We start from the raw sequence: 25,753 nt of genomic DNA on the forward strand, positions 1-25,753 counted from the left end.
GGAGGATTTGACACTTGGGGAACAGTAAGTGTTCGCATGTGTATTTCTTGTTTTGTTTTGTTTTGTTTTGTTTTGCGGTACGCGAGCCTCTCACTATTGTGGCCTCTCCCGTTGCGGAGCACAGGCTCCGGACGCGCAGGCTCAGCGGCCATGGCTCACGGGCCCAGCCGCTCCGTGGCATGTGGGATCCTCCCGGACCAGGGCACGAACCCGCGTCCCCTGCATCGGCAGGCAGACTCTCAACCACTGTGCCACCAGGGAAGCCCCGCATGTGTATTTGATAGGCAGGCAGCCACACTCAGATGGAAGGGAAGTTTAGATCTGGGGTTCCACATGACCTTCCAGGGGTGCACAGATGACCTTCTGGGGAAACCTCTGCCATTATATTCAAAATAGTATATCTCTGTGAGAAACTTAACTTCTATCAAACTTTCAAGGGATTCATTTACTTCTGGATATTCAAATATGATATCGATAGGAATGGTCAAGTCTGGAGTAGAGGAGAGAGGCAGGGGACTGTGTAAGCAGAGGTTCCGTTCAGCTGTGGTCGGGACAGAGGTGCAGAGTGCAGTGAGTTTCCCTGACCTTGCTGTCCCTACCTGAAGCCTTGGGCACCTCCCGGTCACCACGCTGAGGAGCACAGCCATCGCAGCCCTGTCTGTGCCCATTGTATACATTAATTGGATTTTTTATCAACAATATTTGCCCATCTGGCCCAAAGGATCTCCCCAACTGGATTCCAAGAGACCTTAACTGTCCACCCTTAGAATCACTAGCTTGAATTAATATACTTTCTTCAGAGCATCACTGCAAAACTGACACGTTACCTGGAAATGACGGAGAACGAACAGCTTGGCACGAATTCATGTATTGAACACATGAACTGCTATATTAGAGCACGCATCCCTGACGTAATAGAAATTGGGCAGAAATGGTCAGATCTGAGGTGGAAATGGGGAGGCAGTGAGAGACACCCCAATATGAAAGCCCGCAGAGAATAAGCAGGTCCAGGTGCAATGCCACACAGACTGTTAGCCTCGGGGAATATTAGTGCACCTGTCTTCAAAGTTCTTTTGCCTGTGGGCTCCCGAAAGATATGTAAAATCTATCACCTAGCATGTTGTGAGGTTGACGACAAAATTTTTTATCTTAAGTTTATACGGTTGCAAAGATGATAATTTCTGAGTATTGTACATATTGTCATTTTAAGACAAAACAGTTACATTAACCTTTTATATTAAATACCAGAGTGGTGTGATACCCTCACCCAATGTCTTCTATTGTATTATAAAAAGTTTAAACATACAGAAAAGGTGAAATAACTTCACATTGAACACGCATATACCTACAGCCTAGACTGAACCATTACAGTTTCTGTACTTGACTTATTACATGTGTATCCATCTCTCTATCAGTCTATCCAACCATCATCCATCTTATTTTTATGCATTTCAAAGTAAGTTGAAGACATCAGACACACCTGAAAAAACTCCAGCATGCATGCTGTATACAATTAGAATTCCGTATTTGCTGATAGATTTTTTCTTTCGAGTTAAACTGAAGTAAATAAAATGTACAAATCTTTTAAATATATCACTTGAAACTCAAACCCCTGTAAGATACAGTGCATTATCTTCACCTCGGAAAGGTCATTTGTACCCCTTCCAAGTAACTCAACGTCTCCATTCCCTCAAAGTTCTGATTTTTTTCATACAATAGTTTTGCCTATTCTAGAAATTCATACAAATAGAATCATACAGGAAGCACTGTTTCGCTCAGAAAGTTTCTGACATTCATCCTATTGTTGCACGTAGCAGTCCCTTCCAATTTATGGTAAGCAGTGTTCCACAGTGTGAATTTACAACAAATCTCCTGTTTTTTGTTTTGTGAATAGGCTCAAAGGGCTAGATTTATTCAACTAAATTTCTGATCTAAACCCAAAAGAAAAGCTCTCAAAATTTTCCACCATTAGAGCCCTTTAGAGAGTAATATCAATTGTATACAAATCCACGTCCACAAGTACCACTTAAAAGAGAACCAATTAAGTCAAAATTTATATAGGTGCAAAAAACCATCTTGTTAGATTTTTTCAGGAAATCAACGGCAAGGTCCTCAACGACTTTATATTGTAATATGTTAATAGATCTAGCGGTGACAATAAATTTAGTGTGCGAAATGCACTCTTAGGTAATATTTTGACTACAGTGATATTCCACAAGCTGTCAGCATGGATAGAAAATTTCCATAATTTTAGAAAACTAGCTCAACATCCTATAGATACATTCTACATAATCCTGTCTATTCTGTCGATATCTTAACTCTAGCAGGAATGTGAATTCCATAATACAGTGAAATCAAATAAGAATTTCTAAAATTGTGTCCATCCTGTTGATGGACACAAGCTGATCCTAAGTTTCATATAGGATCCTCAATTTCATGTAGAAATTTAAGGGACCCAGAAAAGCCAAAACTACCTTTAAAAAGAACAAATTTGGAGGACTCACACTTCCGGATTTCAAAACTTACTACAAAACTACAGTTACCAAGATTACATGGTATGGCCTAAGAATAGAAACATAGACCATTGTAATAGAATTGAGAGTCCAGAAATATACCCTTACATTTGTGGTCAATTGATTTTTGACAAGGATGCCAAGACAATTCAATGGGGAAAGAATAGTCATTCAAGCAAGTTATTCTGGGACAAGTGGATATCTACATGCGAAAGAATAACATTGGACACTTTCCTCACACCGTACACAAAAATTAACTCAAAATGGATCACAGACATCATGTAAGAGTTAAAACTTAAAACTCTGACAAAAATATAGAAGTAAACCTTCATGAACTTGAAACAGGCACAAGTAAACAAAAACAGAAGTAATGAAAGAAAAAAATAGACAAGTTAGACTTTATGAAAATTAAAAACTTTTCTGTAAATGATATCATCAAGAAAGTGAAAGGACAGCTCACAGAATGAAGGAAAATATTTGCTAACTATGTTTCTGATAAGGGATTTGTATCCAGAATACGTAAAAAACTTATAAAACTCAATAACAAAAGGATAACCCAATTTGCTGTGCAATAGAAATTAACCCAGCATTGCATATCAACTATACTTCAATTAAAAAATTAATAAATTATAAAAAAGACTAGTATACAAAAAAGTGGGTAAAGTGTATCAACAGACATTTCTTCAAAGAAGATAGACAAATGGCCAATAAACACATGAAAAAATACTTAGCATCATTAGACATTAGGGAACCACAAATCAAAAGCATAATTAGATATCATTTTGCTCCCTTTAGAAGGCCTATAATTAAAAGACAGACAATAGTGTTGGCCAGGCTATGGAGAAATCAGAACCTTCATACACTGTTGGTGGAACTGTAAAATGGTGCAGCTGTTGTGAAAAACATTTTGGCAGGTCCTCGCAATGTGAAACATGGAGGGACCGTATGATCCAGCAGTTCCACTCCTAGGCATATACCCAAAAGAATAAAAAGCATGTTCAAATGATAATGTTCATGGCATATTTATTCCTAATAGCCAAAAACTGGAAACAACCCAAATGTCCATCAGCTGATGAATGGATAAATAAAATATGGTATATCAAAACAACAGATTATTCAGCCAGACAATGGAATCAAGTACTGATTTACGCTACAACGTGGATGAACCTTCAATAAATGATGCTATGTGAAAGAAACAAGTCACAAAAGACCACATGTTATATGATTCCTTTTACACGAAATGTCCAGAACAGGCAAATCTATAGCGACAGAAAGCAGATTAGCGACTGCCTAGGACCAGAAGTGGAGAGGACTGGAGATGACGATGTGGATTGGCTGCTCCTGGGTACTGAGTTTCTTTCTGGCTGATAAAAACATTCTAAAATTAGATTGCAGCGATGGTTGCAAAGCTGTGACCATACTAAAAATCATTGACTGACGTACTTCAGATGGGTGAATTGTATGGTATGTGAATTATATCTCAGTAAAGCTGTTAAGTATTAAGATAGTACTATCTGAGAATATTAACATAATAAACGTAACTTGTATTTATTCCCATTATTAGGAACAAACTATTAGGGGTAAATACGTCAAGCATTCCATGTTTAAAAACCTTCAGAGGGGCTTCCCTTCCCTTCCCTGGTGGCGCAGTGGTTGAGAGTCCGCCTGCCGATGCAGGGGACACGGGTTCGTGCCCCGGTCCGGGAAGATCCCACATGCCGCGGAGCGGCTGGGCCCGTGAGCCATGGCCGCTGAGCCTGTGCGTCCGGAGCCTGTGCTCCGCAACGGGAGAGGCCACAACACTGAGAGGCCCGCGTACCGCAAAAAAAAAAAAAAAAAAAAAAAGAACCTTCAGAAACCAGCCATCATTAGAATGAGGGTAGATTTTTAAACACAAATTTGGACTTTGGCTGGTTTGTGGATTTGTCAATTTGAATTGATAGGAATTCAAAGAAGTATTACATTTAAAATAACAACACCGAACTAAGTTTTTTCACATAGATTTTTATCATTTTAAATCCATTTTATAGTTTTACTCTGACACATTGATCCTCTAGCAAGCACAGCATAACTGAGCTTCACTCAAATTTTTCTCTAGGTTATTATCATTTATCATTTGACAGCGTCAGAGCCATCACAATGTCTCTGCTCTGGGAGAATTTGCTCTTCTTACAGACACAGAGGTCTACTGCTGCTATTTCTTCTAATTCCTAAGACTACGCTCGTGTGATTTATATTTTATTTTCATCTCCTCTCCACTTGGACCAGATGCAAAATGGAAGTAATTAAAAATGCAGTCAATGAAAAACAGACCAGCAGGATGCTTCATTTTTGCTGAGTTTTGCCTGGTATGTCATTGCAGGTTCATTCTTAAAGCTCTGAGCCAGCCTTGGGCTTAGCTCTCTCTTGGAAATGGCCAATTTCATTCAAGTAAGTGAAGCATGAAGTCATAGCAGAGATTGCTGCAAGACGTGCCCAGAGGCCAGACACAAGAAATACGTGATTGGAATCGAACAGTTTTGTTCCCTAGCTGATGCTGTTTCAGTGGAAGGTCTTAATTCCTTTCCTATCTTGAAGGGCTTCGGGGCACACGGACAAAGTTAGTTAGTTGCCAGTCGTTCAGGACTCTCCTCAAAGGATAGATTCCACAGACGCACATTTGACAAAATTGAGTCATACTTTTTTGTAGATTACAGAGATGAATCTAAAATTTTTTTTTAACATCTTTATTGGGGTATAATTACTTTACAATGGTGTGTTAGTTTCTGCTTTATAACAAAGTGAATCAGTTATACATATACATATGTTCCCATATCTCTTCCCTCTTGCGTCTCCCTCCCTCCCACCCTCCCTAAAATTTTTTAATGAAAACCTCAAGGAAGAGCAAATAAGCAGCTTAGAGGGTGATTCCCATGATAACACTTTTAGGAGAGCAAAGCAATTCTTGCTATCAGAGAAAATTTATTTCTGATGACCTCATTTTAAAGTAAATTCCTCTAAGCACAAGTTCTGCCAACCTATAGTGTGCAGAGTTGCACGAAGAATTCCTGGGCTCATGGTTTCTCTTTGTCTACCAGTCTGGCTTCCGGTTAAATAGCATCACGTAGACAGCTCTCCAAGGACGGTCCGTAGTCCCCATATGGACATCTCACCGGTCCAGATGGAATAAGCAGTGCTAGATGGTTCAGGGAGAGCAGGTGGGATGCGAAAAATGCCTGAATCTATGGCATGTCCCCCCAAGGGTGTGTGCACGTGTGTACACACATGCAAGTGTGCCATTCCGGAGTTCCCCGTTTCCTGGTCACCTCAATACACTCCTCCTTACTTACCGCTGGTGCAGTACCGTCGCTCTCTGGCTGTTCAACCTCTTCCTCCTTTCACTGTCGCGTCCCGTCCAGGTCTGACCTAGCCACACTGCATCTTTATATTATATGTTAGGAAAATAATGTAATCAAAATCCATTGTTACAGTATCCTGAAAAAGTAGTTGCTTTTATTCATTTGTTAACATATTTATTTATTTATTTGGCTGCACCGGGTCTTAGTTGCAGCACATGGGATCTTCACTGTGGCACGTGAGATCTTGAGTTGCGGCAGGTGGGATCTAGTTCCCTGACCAGAAATTGAATCTGGGCTCCCTGCGTTGGGAGCACAGAGTCTTAGCCACTGGACCACCAGGGAAGTCTCAAAGGTAGCTGCTTTTAAACTTTGTGACTCCAAAGGTTTTTTTTTTTTTTTAATTCATCCTCCCAACTCCTGATTCCTTTGAAGTATGAGTTATCGGTGATCATAATAAGTTCTAGAAGAAGATTTTGTTGAGGACAGTTAGGGATGCAGAGGCAGTAACTTATTTTTCCAATTTTCAGGGCCCAGCCTCTTCTACTGCCACATACCAAGAGTTACAATGTGATCACTGGCCTGTCCCTCAGTAGCCAAGCCAATCTAGATTTTTATCACGGCAGCACCTTACTTCTAGGTACCAGTTTTTGTATCAGCTAGTTATTTCTGCGTAACAAACCACCACCAAAATTAGTGGGTGAAGGACCAAGCATACTGAGTTCATGGGTCTGTGTGGCAACTGGGCAGTTCTGGTGATCTGGGCTGGGCTCAGCTGGTCTTGGCTGGACTCACTCCTGTATCTCTGATCAGCTGGTGGCTCAGCTAGAGATGACCGGTCAAGGTGGGCCTCAGTTGGAAAGGCTCATCTGTGGTCCATGTACTCTCATCCTCCAGCAGGTCCACCCAAACTGGCTCACGTGGCAGCCGGCAGAGTTGTGAGAGAGAGAACAGAGCACACGAGGCCTTTTGAGATCTAACTTGGAGCTGGGATATCAGTTCTGCTGCATTTTTTTTTTTTTGCGGTACGCGGGCCTCTCACTGTTGTGGCCTCTCCCGTTGCAGAGCACAGGCTCCGGACGCGCAGGCTCAGCGGCCATGGCTCACGGGCCCAGCCGCTCCGCGGCATGTGGGATCCTCCCGGACCGGGGCACGAACCCGCGTCCCCTGCATCGGCAGGCGGACTCTCAACCACTGCGCCACCAGGGAAGCCCCCAGAAGCCCCCATCTTCTTTTTTTAAAATTAATTTATTTATTTGGCCACGCCACGCAGCATGTGGGATCTTAGTTCCCTGACCAGGGATAGAACCTGCACTACCTGCATTGGAAACGTGGAGTCTTAACCACCAGACCACCGAGGAAGTCCCTCGTCTTCTTAAGCTTAACAACTTCCTCCTCCTCTTTCCCACATCTGATAATTGGGTTGGGAAGGACGGTGGGCCAGGAAAGAAGAAAAGGAGTCTATTGTCTCATATGACACTGTTGTAAAATAACTCAGGCATGATGTGTGTGGACGTGGGTCTCCTGTAGCTCTTCTCTTCCGCATACTGTGTGTTCAGCCAGCCTGCAGAAAATATAAGGCACTCTCAAAATTGGTCTATTGGGCTTCCCTGGTGGCGCAATGGTTGAGAGTCCGCCTGCCGATGCAGGGGACACAGGTTTGTGCCCCGGTCTGGGAAGATCCCACGTGCTGCGGGGCAGCTGGGCCCGTGAGCCATGGCCGCTGAGCCTGCGCGTCCGGAGCCTGTGCCCCGCAACGGGAGAGGCCACAACAGTGAGAGGCCCGCGTACCGCAAAAAAAAAAAAAAAAAAAAAAAAAATTGGTCTATTAATTTGAAAGCACATTGACATACAAGCCAAAAAATCATGATGTTGTACCATTTCAGCCTGGATAATATCCTTCACAAATCAAGAGTAAGTTCTAAAATAACATAGTTACAGGATTTATAGATTTGATTTCACTAGTAGCATACAGGTTACTTACTAAGCAGGTGATAGAATTTCTGTTCGATACAGTCCACTGCATGAAAAGAACAAAGTATAACCCCTGCAGCACTCAGAATAATAGATCATTAACTGGGCTATAACCTCTGCAATGAATTAATAATGAACGCAATCAAGCATAATTTTGAGAGTTAGAAGAAAATGTCTTTGATAGCTAAAAATTGTTAATAATTTTCAATAATAAACTTAAATGACTTTTGAAAACAGGAAAAAACACTTAATTAAAAAAAAAGAGAAGCCCATATTATGGTATATTTATACAATGATACTATGTAGCAATTATGAAGAATTAAAAGGAGTCCAAAATGTAGTGCTAGATGAAAACATCAAGGCTATATAATAACAATCATGACTAACTTTAAAATATACATCTATCCTTAACATACACATGGTAGATCTACATCTATATCTGTACCTATCTATATACACACACACACAATTGAAATCTATCCTTACCTACATATACATATACAAACACACAAATATATATCTAATCTATACATATATATATACAATATATTTTTTTAAGTGAATAATGGTACTTCTGGTAAGTGATATGGAGAGAACCAGGAAGCATGGAGAAAGACTTGGGGTTTTTTTCACTGAACACTCTTCTATGGGTTTAGTTTTTAATATATATGCAAATATGCCTTTTTATAAAGTTTTTTGTTGATCAATGGCAGAGAGTAAGCAAAATTATGAAGATGACAAAATTTAACTTGCTGAGTTTGAGGACCTAAGAGGGTTTAGTAAAATCGTATTTTGTAATAAAAATAGGCTAGAAAGAAAAAAGAAAGCAAGGAAGAGGAGGTGGGCAGAGAAGAGGGAGGGAAGGAGGGGAGAGGGCTGTGGATGTTCCGTGACTGAGTGTGTAAACATATTGTGTGTAATCTGACACAAGTATCATCAATTCCTCTACAGAAACACAGCAAACTCAGTTATCCTCCTTGACATTAGGCAGGTATCAATAAGACCATTCTAGCGACCACTATGCTTGTAGTCAGGGGATTAGCACCATGAATTGTGTGGTCAAGGAGACCAAGAAGTTATTAATAATTTTATAATACGTTTTCCTTTTTCTCTCCCTCTTCTAAAACCTTTAAATCCATTAGCACAGTAACACGGATTTAATCCCAAGACAATGGAGAAATCTGAAATTGCAGCATGAAAGGTGGTTTAATATTGCCCTCTGGGCAGAGAATTTTTTCTTGATTAAAAGCTAGTGATTTAGGATTAAAGTTATAAGATTATTGTTATAGAGCTTTAGAACAAATAAACGTTCTTCTTCAAGACTGAATGTTTTGAAAACATTACACTAGACCACCCCTTAGAAGACTGACCTTTGTATCCTTCACTAAGAAAGAGAAAATCTCTAGGAAAGCAACTCTCTCGCTCCAAGAAAACTTGAGAACAACTTCATTTGATACTAATAACAATTCAGAATGTATCAGACTGTTTCTGTAAAAATCTACATCATATGAAATTCTTACCATGTTTGTTCATCTGAGTTTGACGTTTCTTGGGAGAATGATCAATATTTGATACAACTGTAATAAAATCTTTTTTTTTCAGACAAGTTGAACAAATCCACAAAAGACATGAAAGAAGACAAAATGAGTTCATATAAAGACATGAAGTATCTATTTACAAGCACCATACATTCACAAAACTAAGGAAATACGATAGGCAAAATACATCGCATGCAAATAACACAGTTTATTAGATTTTTTACCCACAAGACGATGGCCAGAACAAAGACAGTTAATGATAAAGTGCTAAAGGAAAAGTATGAACAGGATGCCCAGTGATCCCGGTGGCCTGGAATGAAGAATGAAAAGTTCAAGACTGATGCAAAGTTGCTAGTTGACTGCACTCCACATCCGCATGGTATCGCCCCCTTAGGAAGAATTGTTTCTTGTTCCTACTAGGGCCCAGGTGTGGTGCTCATCCCTGGGGCTACAGAAATGCCAGCACTGTCCTTGTCTTCAAGGAACTCCACAGCGAAGTGAGGAAGACAGACAAGTAAGCAATTTCCGTGTGGTGCTGCTCTGGTCAGTGTTCGGCAGCAGATAACAGAATCCACTACTGCTACCTTAAGTGGGAGGAGACTTATTTCAGGGCGTTACGTGGTTTACAAAATCACTGGTGGAAGAACTGACTCTACCTGAGCTTCTGTGAAGAGTGTCCCCTGACATAGTAGGGAGCTGTAAGAACCAGGAGGCTGTCTGAGGAATTGAGGAATTAGCAGTTGCTGGTTCCATAACCACTCTACCTCTGCCCTGACCTGCACAGCAGAATGGACACCCTGCACCCTGCTTCCCCAGCATGTACATTCTGAAGTCGGGGTTCCCTGCTCTCCATTAAGGCTTAGTGGAACTTCAGTGAGGTCTGAAAAGGATATAATGTGAGAGAAAGCTTGGGGAGATAGTGAAAGAAGGGAGCAAAGGAGGAGGAAAGGTAGACATTCCCCCTCGGGGCTTTGGGAAACTGTGTGTGTGTGTGTGTGTGTGTGTGTGTGTGTGTGTGTGTGTGTGTGTGTGTGTGTGTGTGTGTGTGTGTGAGGGTGGGGGGTTTCAGGGAGGTGAAACTTACGCAGAAGGTGGGAATGGAGGTATTGATGCCTCTGTCGCCACTCAAGCTCTGCTAAATCATCATCTCTCAAAGTGCCTCTTCACCCGCTGGGGCATGGCCACGTCACCGTGGGAGTATTACCTGCTGCAGCCACTCTCAGTCCCCACAGAGTACAGACAGTGAGATGAGAGCCAGATGTCTGACCGTGATGCCAGCGGTGGCGGGGCCAGGGGACCCCATGGCAGACACTGGCAACGGACTGTCAGGCTCAGGGGCTGGATGGAGGATGTGACAGAGACTTCGGAACCAGCACTGCAGAAACCAAGATGAGGACAAACCGGCCACTGCTGGCACCGTGGAATTCTGAACAAGCAGGGAGAGATCAGACAGCTGAGAACCCATAGTCTATGCCTCCTCCACAGGCTCCCTTACGACATCACTTCCGTGTGCCTGGCCACCATTTCAGGACCGGAGGCAGGGAACGGGACACGCTATTAGAGAAAGAACATTCTTTTAATGCAAGAAAAATTAGGCACTTATGGGACTATACTAGTTGTCAGATCAGTCTAAGCTTTAAAACATGAAGAAAGTTAAATTTTTATTTATGCTTGGTATGTAGGGCTCAATAGAAAGACTACAATAGTAGAGGGATTCTGCCTATCTGAATTTCAGCCTTAGTGAAACTATGACCTCACTACAAATATTAAAAAACATTTTATCTCAGTGCCTGGTGCCAAGTATAAGGCATTTTAAGGTGCCTCCCACGAGTATGTACGGCCCATGAAATATAGTTCATTGTAGGAGTGTGTCCTTACTCCCCGGGCTCAACTGCAGAGAATGAGATTGTATTCCTTTGGTACTTCGCGTATGTGTTAATCCAGGTCCTTTGGGAAGCTGATGCCAGGGTGGGATTAAACACCAATGACTTTATTAGAAGCTATACCTCTGCTATAGCTTCTAATAAAGAGTAAATGGGGAGGTCCAGGAAGCCTGCTGGACCTTGATGCAAAGCTGACGCTGAGTACGAGGCAGGAGGTAGATGGGCCCCGGGCTAAGCTGCTGGAGTTCGTCCCCTGTGGACGGATACTCCAGAAAAGCAGGAGGGAGGAGAAGCTGAGCGCTGCCCAGATAAGAGAGAGAGACCATATTTCTCATTCTCGAGGTCAAGGAGACCTTCCCGACTACACATGCACAGAAAAGTTCCTGGGAGGTCAAAAAGGGAGGGCGCGCCACTCCATAGGAGGTGATGTCAACCTACCCACAGGCCTCTTCGCTAGAATCCATCTTGGCTACGAGATGTGTGCACACCCAGGGGAGGACCCTGAGACAAACCAAATACAGACTCAGAGCCAGGCAAAGCAAGATGATTGGCCAGAGGAAACCGGGAAGACATGTCCCATATAAGTGATTCAAACTACCACGGGGGAACGACTCTTTCTCTGCGTCTGCCCGTGTAAGTCTGTTCACATGAACCCTTTTTCCTCCTAAGAAACACTTTACTTGTTTCACTTCTTTCGCCTCTTTGTGGGAATTCATTTCTGCAAAGTCGACGGGCCAGGGCTCTTGGCACTGGCCGCTGGTCCCTGGTGGTCTAGTGACTAGGATTCGGTGCTCTCACTGCCAGGGCCTGACGTCAGTCTATGGATGGGGACCTGAAATCCTGCTTCAAGCCGCTGCAGGCCTAGGACAGTCAAGAACAAGAGAAGGAGAGAGAAGGGCATGGTTAATGGAAGCGTCCATCACAGATGACTGTGCCGGGTGCCACGTGAGGAAGGTTCGGCTGGACCATCAGGAGGCCCTCAAGCCAAATCAGATGTCAGGAAGTCCAGGGGCTCCTGGGAATGGCCCGCTTTATGGACCCTGTTGCTCTCACTCATTGACTTCATCATGGCTTCAGGGCAAATGCAGTGATAGATTTCAGAGCACCACAGCCAGAGCCTTTGCTCAATTAAACTCCCTGTGATTGGAGATCTGTGACATGTATTCTCACGGCCCGTGCTATGTACAATTGCTCTGCCTCAACATATAGCAAAAACAATTCCTGCATCATGGCTTTGGCAGGTATGATTATCTTACAAATATGTAGATCTTAAGCTTAATAAAGGAGATGCATTTCTTAGGAACACCATTAGTATTTAGATTCACACTCTAATCTTGCTATTTTAATGACTGTATCTGAGCCTGGCCCTTGGAATGTCTCTAATTTACCTTCTTTGGAGTAGTTTATGCCTTCTGTTGCCAATCTTTTTTGAAGTCCAAGGCTGCTTTCTTCAATTTATTTAATAAGCATCTCACATATTTTCTTAACCGTGATTAAGTATACTTCCCACAGTGATAAGCCATAATTTCTCATATAACCATGAGTACTTTTCCTTAAGGTAAGAGGGTAAGAGAAGCAAGAATAACACTTTGAAACAAATGATCAGGAAACCTCACATTCCTCACCTATAAAATAGGGGACATAGGGCTTCCCTGGTGGCGCAGTGGTTGAGAGTCCGCCTGCCGATGCAGGGGACACGGGTTCGTGCCCCGGTCCGGGAAGATCCCACATGCCACGGAGCGGCTGGGCCCGTGAGCCATGGCCGCTGAGCCTGCGCGTCCGGAGCCTGTGCTCCGCAACGGGAGAGGCCACAACAGTGAGAGGCCCGCGTACCGCAAAAAAAAAAAAAAAAAAAAGGGAAATAATATCTACCTTATGATATAAAGGGAAGGATTAGCATTGTGTTAGTCACAAGGCAATTCCAAACCACTCCAGGTATTTTAATCAAAAGGGGTTTAATACAAGTAGCAAAGTGCTTACAGAATTGCTGGCAGGACCCTCAGAACAACACCCCAGATAATTGCTAACTCTGCCACAGCCAGGAAGCTGGGGAATCAGGAAGCCAAAGCTCTAACGAGTGACTTCAGAATCACACCGCCCTGGCTTCAGTCTCTGGACAGATCAGGAAGCTCCACAGGGCTCCCAGGATGACCGCAGCCAAGCGGACGCCTCTTGCCCTGCTGTGTTCCTTCTGCTGAACTCCGCTCCAGGTTTACATCTTGTACAGGAAATGATTAATGTTTATAAGGAAACTACCATTTCTCTGGGGCTTCACTTAAATGGTTTTGCATTTTCAAATCTACATTCCAGGAATTTCTAGATGAATGAGCTTTGAGAATCCCACCTTGTAATATCAAGACACATCCATTTGGGGGTTTTCAACGCTAGGATATTACTTTTTAAGTTTTAATTTTGAAGCATTGTAAAAACAGCAAGCACAGAACACCTCAAGCCACAAACATTTGGGATCTTTTGGAAAATAATTAAATTGAAATTTAAAATTTTGAAGAATTTAAGATTTTAAAGAAGGAATTAGAATAAGAACGCATCATGAGGAAAGTTTCCTACTTAGCAACTTGGTTGAAACCATTTTATATATATATATATATATTCAAAAGTATATTTCATTTCCGTATCAACTAATTTTTTCTGTACTTATATAATCCGTTTCAGGGATGGATTTTCCATCTGAACCAGGTTTAAGTAAGAGTGGTATTGTTACAGCAAACTTCTGTTTCCAAAAATAGTATCATTCCATTGATACCTCATTACTGGGAGACTTCCAATAATTTGTTTCCGAGCAGTAGAAAGCCATTTCTTCATGACTGAGAGAACTGGTCACCTCATGTTGGGTTTCAATGTGGAAGTCCCTGGAAGGATTTTTCCCGCTCTTTGGACAGTAGGGGAAAAACAATTCAGGAGCTCAGGGCTCAAAAAAGGAGACTGGGTTTGTTACACAAACGAAGCCGTCGACACTGGAGACAGTACATGCTTCCTGTGTGTCAGGGAGAGAAGAGATCTTTGGGCATCTTCCTGGTTCCCAGTTTACCAGAGCACAACCACAGATTCAGCTCCATCAGAGGCCTCGTCATCCAGGTTCGAGAACCGACGTGGAGGGACAGGTCTGTCCTTTGCTGTGCCTGGACGCCTGCTGTCGTTGGTTATGGTGGGTGGGCAGCAGACCTGAGGAGGTGAGGCTAGGTGGTCTGAGCTCTCAGCAGGCTTTTGCACCAGGGCCTGCGGAGCCCAGAGGTTTTCTTTTTCTTTTTAAATTAATTAATTTAATTTTAATTTTTAAAAATATATTTATTTTTTGGCTGCGTTGGGTCTTCGGTGCTGTGCACGGGCTTTCTCTAGTTGCAGCGAGCAGGGGCTACTCTTCATTTCGGTGCGCGGGCTTCTCATCGCGGTGGCTTCTATTGTTGTGGAGCAGGGGCTCTAGCCTCGCGGGCTCAGTAGTTGTGGCACGTGGGCTCAGTAGTTGTGGCTCTCGGGCTCTAGAGCACAGGCTCAGTAGTTATGGCACACGGGCTTAGTTGCTCCACGGCATGTGGGATCTTCCCGGACCAGGGCTCGAACCCATGTCCCCTTCATTGGCAGGTGGATTCTTAACCACTGTGTCACCAGGAAAGTCCCGAGCCCAGAGGTCTTCTGAGCTGGAGGGTAACATCTTAAAATTTGCATTTTAAGGTTGGGGAATGAGGAGGGACAGGACTCTGAGAAAAGACCTGCCGAAGGCATTGTCTGGTCTGGAGAACAACAGCCAGAGTAATTGCAGACTCATGGGAAGTTTCTGAGGACAATTCTGGGGTCTTCATCTGGCTGAAGACGGGACCACGTCCAGAGGAGCAGCTAGCCCTCCCGTGGGCAGGGGGGTTACCTGTTCAACAGGACTCCACGTGGGCACACCTGTGAGGCCGTTAGCTTTGTGATCTAGAGCATAGGTCCGCCAGTGTGTGACAAGCCACCAAAATGCCAGCCTGTTGTCCCAGGGCAGGACGGCCAGGTGCTCCCTGCACTCTGTCTGGCCTCACAGGCTGTCTGTCTGGTCCTGGAATCAACTCCACTTCTTTGTCAAGAGCAAGACCCTTCCCTTTACACACCTCCAACCTCCTCATTCTCGTGATCTTAGTCTATCGAAGACGCAGCAGGAAACAAACCAGGAGGTGCAGGTGGCTGATGCATCTGCCCAGCCTTCCTACTTCCTTTCACAATTACACAGGACATCTAGGTTGTGCGGTGTGACCTTGGTTCACGGCTGCAGAGTGGCTGCCGGAAGAGCAGTGCACTCATCCGGTCCCCCTGGCCGGTCACTGGTGCCTGGCGAAGCCTCTTGTTACGCAGCCAGGCCAGGAGTGCAGACTATTACGCTCGTGACTCACCTGGGCCACCTTCTTCATTAAGCAAAAGGCCCCGTATCAGCCAGTGCTCTGTGCCCTTGGCCAGCCCTCCTCCTGCCGTCTGCCTTGCTGATACAGGGGAGTGATGAGTTTTGTAGAGAAATGACTCATTCACATATGACTTATTCGAAACAGTAACTGTACAATTTATTAATGAGTATCCAGGACCTAGGCTGGTCAGAGCCTGCCTTTAAGGGGCCACTCTGCCTGGAGAGCAGTGCCGGATCCAGGCTTTAGGGTGTCTTGCCCAGTGGCTCCTGGGTACCAGGAGTGCCGTGGCAAGGAAGTCAGGAACACGAGGTTTTTATATTCCACGTAATGAAAGATCTTGCTGGGGCCGCAGCAGTGCTAGCACCACTGTAACCGGGGGAGGTCCCATTTGGGCTGCGTGCAGGGCAGAGCTAAGGGCCAAGTGAAGGATCCCACAGGAGCCAGAGCTTCTCCCAGCACCGCTGGACTCCATCTGCTTCCTTCAGCGCTGGGATTCAGCTACAAGGAGCAGGTTCTCCGTTCAATTTTATGTAAAAACACATCCTCCGTAGCCAGAGCCTAGAGCAGCTGTTGCATCCCTGCCAACCCTCGGGTGAAACTTCTGGTCAAGATGACTGTTCCCTTCTCCATTCTGGGCCTCCACTTGTTTTCACAGCAATTTATTTTTCACTTTATTTAAAAAAATTTTTTTTCCATTTACAAATTCGTATTTATTTTTTAATTGAAGTATAGTTGATTTACAGTGTTATGTTAATTTCTGCTGTACAGCAAAGTGATTCAGTTATACATATATGTATATATATATATACAGTCTTTTTTTTAATATTCTTTTCCATTATGGTTTGTCATAAGATAGTGAATACAGTTCCCTGTGCTATACTGTAGGACCTTGTTGTTTATCCATCCTTTATGTAATAGTTTGCAGCTGCTAATCCCAAACTCCCAGTCTATCCCTCCCCCAAACCCTTCCCCCTTGGCAACCACAAGCCTGTTCTCCACATCTGTGAGTATGACAGCATTTTACTTTAAATGTCAGAGTAAAACAGGAGAGTGAAAGACTGAGTCAGAATAGCTCATGGGGTGTGAAGAAATGTCATCACCTGAAAAAAAAAAATGAGGCTTGAGTTGCTTTCCTCTACTTAGAGAGGGCAACATTGGCATGGGGTTTTTTGGGGGGTTTTTTGTTGTTTTTTTAACATCTTTATTGGGGTATAATTGCTTTACAATGGTGTGTTAGTTTCTGCTTTATAACAAAGTAAATCAGTTATACATATACATATGTTCCCATATCTCTTCCCTCTTGCGTCTCCCTCCCTCCCACCCTCCCTATCCCACCCCTCCAGGCGGTCGCAAAGCACCGAGCTGATCTCCCCGTGCTATGCGGCTGCTTCCCACTAGCTATCTACCTTACGTTTGGTAGTGTATATATGTCCATGCCTCTCTCTTGCTTTGTCACAGCTTACCCTTCCCCCTCCCCGTATCCTCAAGTCCATTCTCTAGTAGGTCTGTGTCTTTAGTCCTGTCTTACCCCTAGGTTCTTCATGACATTTTTTTTCTTAAATTCCATATATATGTGTTAGCATACGGTATTTGTCTTTCTCTTTCTGACTTACTTCACTCTGTATGACAGACTCTAGGTCCATCCACCTCATTACAAATAGCTCAATTTCGTTTCTTTTAATGGCTGAGTAATATTCCATTGTATATATGTGCTACATCTTCTTGGCATGTGGTTTTGTTAGGAAAACCTCCAAGAGCTGGAAGCCCTTGAAGCAGGGGACCTAGGGGGTGAGAATCAGCACTTCTCGGCGGCAGGCTTTGGTGGGTTGGGGTGCGAATGGACGGTGAGTAAACCCGGGGTGTAACCTGCCAACGGTCTGCGTTCTCAGGTGGTTCACACAGGCTCGGCACCATTTGCTGGTCTTCACACGTGGCAAGATTCCCAGGGCATTTTCCTTTCAAATGTGACATATGTTCACATTTCATAGGACTCAAAATGACTCAGAGAGAAACAGGTCAGCAAGGCAAGAAACATGCATCTCTCGGCTGGCAGCAGCCGCTGCAGCCTGGGGGTCCTGGGATGCTCGCAGCTGTCCACGTGGCTGGTGGAACACAGGGAACTGGGGAGGGCTGACTCCACACCATGGGTTAAAGCCGCAAGGATGAGAGGCCTGCAACCTTGTCTCCATGGAGCGCTCACTCTAAGGAATTTGGAAACTGAGTTTTCTTTTGAGGAAGAGACATCTTCATGAACCTCGCAGGAAGGACACTTGTGCCATCACGTCTTGCTGGTTTATAAGGAGGCCTTATTTCCACCCCTCTCGGCTTCCCTACCTCAGTTGAGACAGCGAGGAATGTTCCTTTCCTTCCTGGATCTTCCGTCTTCAGCCCCAGTCCAGTCATTTAATGCCGGTCTGCACAAGGGCTGGTCCTGCTTCCCAGTTTCTCGACACTTCACCTTGTAGCTGGGACCCTACTTCTCAGGAATTCTGGATGTGTTTGGCTGGGAATTGAAGCCATGCAGCTCAGGTTGGGACTTGAACCCACGGTCTTTTTTTTTTTTTTTTTCTTTTCTTTTTGCGGTACGCGGGCCTCTCACTGTTGTGGTCTCTCCCGTTGCAGAGCACAGGCTCCGGACGCGCAGGCTCAGCGGCCACGGCTCACGGGCCCAGCCGCTCCGCGGCATGTGGAATCCTCCCAGACCGGGGCACGAACCCACGTCCCCCGCATCGGCAGGCGGACCCTCAACCACTGCGCCACCAGGGAAGCCCGAACCCATGGTCTTTTAATCGAGATCACACATGTGGTCTCAGGACTTAACGAAGCACAGGTTCTGGATGTCTCATCACAGAAAGAACTCAGTGAGAGACAAAGTGATATGTAAGAAGTAGATTTATTCAGAGAGACACACACTCCACCCACAGAGCATTGGCCATCTCAGAAGGCGAGAGTGGCACCAGGGTCTGCGGTTGTCCGTTTTTATAGGGGTGGGTCATTTCACAGGCTAATGAGTGGTAGGAGTATTCCAGCTGTTTGGGGGAAGGGGCGGGGATTTCCAGGAACTGGGCCACCGCCCTCTTTTTGACCCTTGTGGTCGCTCTTGGAACTGTCATGGCGCCTGTGGGTGTGTCATTTAGCTTGCTGATGTGTTACTGTGAGCATATACTGAGGCTCAAGGTCTAGTGGAAGTCGACTCGTCCGCCATCTTGGACCCATTTGGTTCTAATCAGTTTATGTCGTGTCCTCAGCCTATGTCATTCTTTTAAAGGTTGTGCCCTGCCCCGTTCCCTCCTGTTTCAGAATGATCTAGATCATCAATAAACTTTCATTGTCTAACTTAATTTAGCAAAACTTTAAAGTTTTAAGTTACTAAAAATCTGGGGCAACTATTTTGAAGTAGACATGCCGTGAAACATAATTACTCCTAAAGAGTTCACCTAAAAAATCTCATTTATATTTAATTTACTTATAAAAATTTCATCATACCAATTTCATTTTCTTGCTGACAAATTTTGTAACAGAGATAGGCTCTTATTTGACTTCCAGTAAACCTAGGTACAATAAAAGTATTCTACTTAATGCTGATGACTCTAAAGACATGTCTGTATTAACTAAACCAACACATTTAAGCTAACTTTAATACCAAATATTAATTTAATACTGAATATTTCCCAGATTACAGGAATCTGAAATTCATTTGGGTTAGTTTTTGAAAATTTTTATTTATTTATTTTTATTTCTGAGAAGTTATGTAAGCACTTAATTTTTCTTTAAGCCAACCAAATAGATCTCTTTTACAAATTAATTTTGGAAATGCCATCCAGAGGTATCTAAAACATACACATGGACTATAAACAGACACAGCCAGAAATCTTTCAGTTTCATTTTAAAATTTAGTCATGAATCAGGTATTACAATACAAAACTTGCTAGTTTAAAAAGAACAGTTGGAATAAATTAAGCTTACTTATTTGAATTTAAAAAGACCTCTTCTCTCTTTTTTTTCTTCTCAGTCTCAGGAATTGGAGCTGGTCTAGATAAGAGTAAGATAAGAGTTCTGAGAGCCCTGTTAGAACATTTACATCTCAAAGGCACAGGGAAAAAAATGCAAGTTGCTCCTAGAAGGGCTTTTGTTCCCTTAGGGTCAGAATTTTGAAAAGATGTTTTATCAATCTGGTTTTCTCTAACTGCATACACAAAAACCAATTTTGGAATGTCAACATAGACCCTCATCTTGGCCATTTTTAGGGTGAAATTTCTTTAATTCCAAATCAAGTAAGTACTTGCAAGTGTAAATTCCATAAACCCATCTGGGGTGTTGTCAGAGGTTAGCTGACATCCCTTGTTTCTCTGTTTGGGAAACTCTGTTACCCATTTAAAAGTTGGTTTGTCAGAGTAAAATTGCTAATGAAATTGTGTGGTGAGCCAGTGTACTGTTTTTGAGCTTAATTCCTCTAGGTGTCGCCATAGAGTCATTTCAGCTCTCTTTTGTGTTTCTCCCTCACGCAGTCTGACACCGCCAAGGGCACTCGGAGCCCTGGATGGCCAAACGTGTGTGTGTGTGTGTGTGTGTGTGTGTGTGTGTGTGTGTGTGTGTGTGTGTGTGTGTGTGTGTGTGTGTGTGTGTGTGTGTGTGTGTGTGTGTGTGTGTGTGTGTGTGTGTGTGTGTGTGTCCACAGGTGGATGAGTTTCTTTAAAGCAGTAAGTGGTTTTCCCTATGGGGCCACTGCACGGTTATGAGAACTCGCCTCCACCACTCTTGTAAATTTCTTAGTTGCCGGAGAAAGCCGTTACCAGCTGGGAAAAGCTGTGTCCCTTATCTTCGGAGTTAAGAGGTCTCCTCTGGTACCTTTACTTTTATTCTGACAAACTCTGTTAAGGTATCCAAACCGAGGAATGATGTCAGGTCAGCCTCCTACCTAATCACCCAATCCAACCAGCTCAGTGTCTCTCAACTGAGAAAAATCTCCCAATGTCTCCCAGTTGAGGAATACAGGTACCCCTTTTTGAACGTAATCTCAAAGAAAGCCTAATCCTCACAGAGAGGAGTTTATCCACCACTGAATAAAACTCAAGATTGTCACCCAGTGATGGGTGACCCGAGACCGGGAGAGACTCAAACAAATTCGTCAGGGCTTGCTGAGAAGGTGAACAGGCATGAGGTCCCTTGTTGGTACCAAGGCTCCAGACCTTTGTAGAGTTCAGGTGGTGGGGAAGATGCCCTGCGTCCCTTCATGGTCACCAAAACTGTTACTGAATTTAAAAACATATGTAAGAGCAGTGAGATTCAGTTTTATTTGGGGACCTTACTGAGGATTATAGCCTGGGAGACAGTCTCTTAGATAGCTCTGAGGAACTGTTCTGCAGAAGTAAGGGAAAAACCAGTATATATATGAGTTTTGGGGCTGGGAAATACATGTAGTCAAGCATAAAAAGATTACTGATAATCACAAAGAACAGATATGTCAAGTTAATGATTTTAGTGCTCTTCTACGTATGGGAAGATGCAAGGATCTAAGGTCATTGAAATTCTTCCTTAGATAAGCATCTTAACCATCCAGGGGCCCATTTATCCAAAGCACAGAATGTTTCCTGTCTTTTCTATACTGAATTCCCCTCAGGGTGCAGTGTCAGTGGGCAGTTGCAATGGCTAATGACTTGATCCTTGTAGAACTGGAATGGTGGGTGATATTTTTTCTTTACACTAACACACTGTTACTGAGTCTGAGTTCAAGCTCATACTGCTTGCTGTACAACAGGCAAACACATGGAGAGATGAGGTGTTGGGACAAGGAATAGCGACTTTATTCAGAAAGCCAGCAGACCGAGAAGAAGGTGGACTCGTGTCCCAAAGAACCATCTTAGCTGAATTAGGATTCAGGCTTCTTTTATACTAAAAGGGGTCGGAGGAGCGGTGTGACTGGTCGGTGCAGACTCCCTGGTGCCTGAATCCTTTGTTCTTGCAGCTGTCCCTATATGTCTGGTCACGAGGTTCCTGTAAACCTTCAAGACAGTTGCTATTTTCTGTTCTACAGCTTTTTATCTCTGTTGAATGGAAAAGTATTTCACTACCTTTAAAGGTCAAGCCTGGGAGGGAGAACATTAAGAAAGGGCTATTATGTATATTTCATGCTATAGGCAACATTCTTTTATAAAAGCTGCAGAGCCAGCATGACTCAGCACAACAGAGCACAAAACAGCAACAAAAGTTAGAGCTAAAGGAATAGATCCAATATGGAAATAAACCTCCGTTTCTGCCCACTCACCCGCCAAACACAGAGTACGGACATAATTGAGACCATCAGTTCTTCAGTGTTGGGAAATAACTCTCCGTGGGCATTTTTACATCCATACACAGTCAGAGCCTTCTGAGCAAGACTTACTGGCAACCTGGATTAAAGGATGATTGAGTGGCAAACATGCTTTGGAACTGAGATAGGAGAGGCTCTGGGGTTGCCAAGACGTCCATTTTAGACCTATCGTACATTTGAAGTGGCAGCTAAGAGGAGGAGGGTTAAAAGGGGATTTAATACTCATTTAAAACTCAAGACATAAAAAGGCTTTTGTTCCATGTCTATCGGGGAACCAGGGATCTCTGAAATTGATAGCTTAAAAAAAATTGAATAAGGTTAACATTGCAATTTTATACATATTTTTATGTCATATGTATATCATGTCACCATAATCAGTAAACTGTTAAAGTGTCAGAAAATTCTGCTACCTTATTTTCATTCTGGTAGGAAGTAGATGGAATTAGTGTGTCATGTAGAAAGCCAAGTTCCTTCACAATTTATAGCCCAGTTTCTCAGACAAACTATTTAGAGTGACACATTTTTCAATGAGACCATTGACCAGCACAATAGCTGTGTCTATACGGCATGTTTATGCCAAATGCCACTACATCGATTATGTCATTTTAACGCTAGGACCTTCCCAAAAGGCAGTTAGGGGCTGGAACTATTACCCACAGTTTCGTAGATCAGAAAACTGATGTGTGGCACCTAATGACACATGCAGATACTGATAGAACTGGCAATGGAACCAGCTCTCTACAGTGGCAGCCCTGGTCCTTTGCCCCAAATGCTCAAGCCCTTGGCTGTTTGATTTCCCTATTGTCACTGTCCAATCCCTAGGCCCCATTTGTGTTTCTAAAGTGAAATTAAGGGTAAACCTATCCCCATGCTGTAATTTCTGAGACTGAGTTTTCTAATCTCTTGCACTCCTACCGCTGTAAATGACCAAATAAAAACATGCTCATGGTCCTTGGCGCTCCAAATAATGAAAAGCTGTTACTATATTTTGGAAAGAGGTTAACCTTGGTCTTTGCATGTTGCTTGAATGGTTAACTGAACCTGCTCTCAACCTTCAAATACTCAAACCCAGAATATTTTGTTTTTACCTCAGTGAAGTGTTCCAGTCTTTATTTTCTGGGGAGGACTAAGGGAAAGCGATTTTTCATGAGTTAATGAACATTAAAAGCCAGTAGTTTTAAAGCCTGGCTAATTATCAGATTTCCTTGGAGGGCTTTTAAAAAATATAAGTTATTGTGTTTTTTGTTATACTGAAATCTCCATATTTATTAAATTAGGCTCTCCAGAGGTGGGGAGAAGGGGAGAACTTTGATCTTTTTTACATTCCCTAGTAATTCTGGTGATTATGCATTTGGGGAAAAGTCCAACTTTGAACACAGCGCTCCTGAAATGATTATAGCTGTTCTCTGAGATTAAGGCCCTTTACCTGCCTCCATCTCTCATCTCCCTAGGAGACTGGTAGAGATCAAATTATCCCATCGTTCTCATAAATGATAACCTCTTCCCCTTTACTGGTTCCTTCTCAAGCATTTAATGTGTTCAAGTGTCTTCCATCTTTAAAGACAATTAAAAAACTGTCTCCTCAACCTTACACCTCCCTCCACTGTCTCTTCTTCTCTATTCTACGTTTGGCTCACTGCCCCCTTGAGATCGCCAAACGCACCATCCCTACCCTTGGCTTTTAACTGAGTGCACCTTTCCAGCTCATACCTTCCTGGGCTTCCTGGCAGCATCACAACTCTTGGCCTCTCCTTCCATTTTGGAACACTCTTTGCTTGGCTCTTATGACAGCACATCCCTCTAGTTGTTTCTTTTTTTTTTTTTTTTTTCCTTTTCTGGACATGGTTTCCAGAGAATTGGCCATCCCCCGTCCGTGTGACCCTGAGAATCATGTTTCTTAAAGAAAGATCGTCAGCCTACCTGGATCAGAATCATGGCAGGTGCTAATGAAAAATCTAGAGTGCCGGACCTACTAAACCAGAATCGCAGGGGAGATGGGTTGAGAATCTCAAATTTTAGCATGCATTGTAAGTCTGAACTTCCCAACCAGTGAGCCACAAATGAATTAAACAAGATGTAGGTGCTGCCTCTGCCCCCAGCTTTCTAGGGGCTGGTGGCAAAGGAAGGCATAGGCTCTGGGCTGGTTGTCCTCCTACATGAATGGCTTCATTCGTTTATCCCAGGTTTCTTATCAATAGAATCATTTCTGTGGATGCCAAGAGGGGACAGAAGTGGGAAGCAGCGCCCAAAGTAATCTGTATGCATCGTCAAGTTTGAGGACCACTGCCCTGAATGCAGGCGTCCCTTGGGTTCTCCAGTCTGGGCCAGCCTCTTTTCTCACTACTGTACTGTCTTGTCCACGACAATTCCATCCACTTCACAGCTCCAATGCCCGTAGCTACAGCTCTACCTAGATCTCCTGTCTGAGACCTACAACCGCATGCCTAATTGCCTTTTGGCCATCAACTAGTAAATGTCCCGAGGATCCCTAAAACCAAGACGCATCAGGCCCAGAATGGAAGACAGATCTCCCCATGTCCTAAATCAACTTATCTGGTTCTATCGTACCTTCCCGTAGTCTCATAAATTGCTTTAATTGTAACAGCTGGATGAAACATCTCCTCAATAGGTTGTAAAGTTATTTATGGCAGGAACTTTATTTCTGCAGTTTTAACCTAGCTTGGCACTGTATTATTACTTTTTACGTAAAAGATACTCAATAAACAATAACTTCCTCCTGAGCTCCTTTTTTTTCTTTTTATAGTTGTATAGAAGGATAGTATAGAAGTGTAGTTGATTTACAATGTTGTGTTAGTTTCTGGTGTACAGCTAAGTGATTCAGTTATACACATATATGTATATATATTCTTTTTCATAAACAAATTGTTCTATTATTCTGGAAATTGAGATTTTTTAATCTGGAAATTGAGATATGACTATTCATTTCATAGAGCTGGTGAGGAAAAGCTTACAAAGTAACTAGAAAAAAATGCCAAGCACACAGTAGGCGCTCAACAATTATTAGTGTCCTCGCCTAACATTTACCTTATGAGACGGGCATGCACCACTTTTCACAGATGAGAGAACAAAGACATTCAAAAGAACATTCCCAGTGCCATTTTGGGCACGGTACCTGGCTTACGGGGTCACTGTGAGAATAAAATGAAATAATATATGTAATTCTCTCAATGGGGCCTGGTGCAGAGTAAGTGACTTCTTATATATTAGCTCTTTTAAGGGCAAGTATTTGAGGGGCAATATTTTTGTCTTCTGTTCCTTGATGTGTCCCGAGTACCTAGAACTGTGCCTGCTGCATTGTAAGAACTGAAGACATAAGTGTTGATAAAATAAATGTCAGTTCCCTATCCTCACTTCCACTTTTTTACTCACTATAAACGAAGCATTAAGAAGTTTCTGCTCCCCACGTAGCTTGCCTGCAAGACACTAGAAATAAGGCAGAATTAGCCATGGCTCCTGTCCAATGGCCTGACAAAATCACTTAATCCATCTGGGAGAAAAAAGAAGATAGAATGCGACATGTCGCCAAACCATGGAGGGGAAGGGGCTAAGAGAAAATATTGGGACTGAACAGCATGGCTCACGGGAACAGTTTTGAAACAACAACAGAAGAATCTAGAAATGAATGCCATATTGGTACATAGCAGGGGGTGAAGTAGAAAAGAGGAGGAAGAGAAAATTAGAAACTGCAGGGACAGAGCTATAACTGGCACCAGCACAGACACTGAGGTGAAGGCTGGCAGTAGTGCAGGATGAGGCTATTAGAACACCAGCGGATTGCGGTCAGGACA

Source organism: Globicephala melas, chromosome 16, assembly GCF_963455315.2.
Source record: "Globicephala melas chromosome 16, mGloMel1.2, whole genome shotgun sequence".
Classification (NCBI taxonomy): Eukaryota; Metazoa; Chordata; class Mammalia; order Artiodactyla; family Delphinidae; genus Globicephala; species Globicephala melas.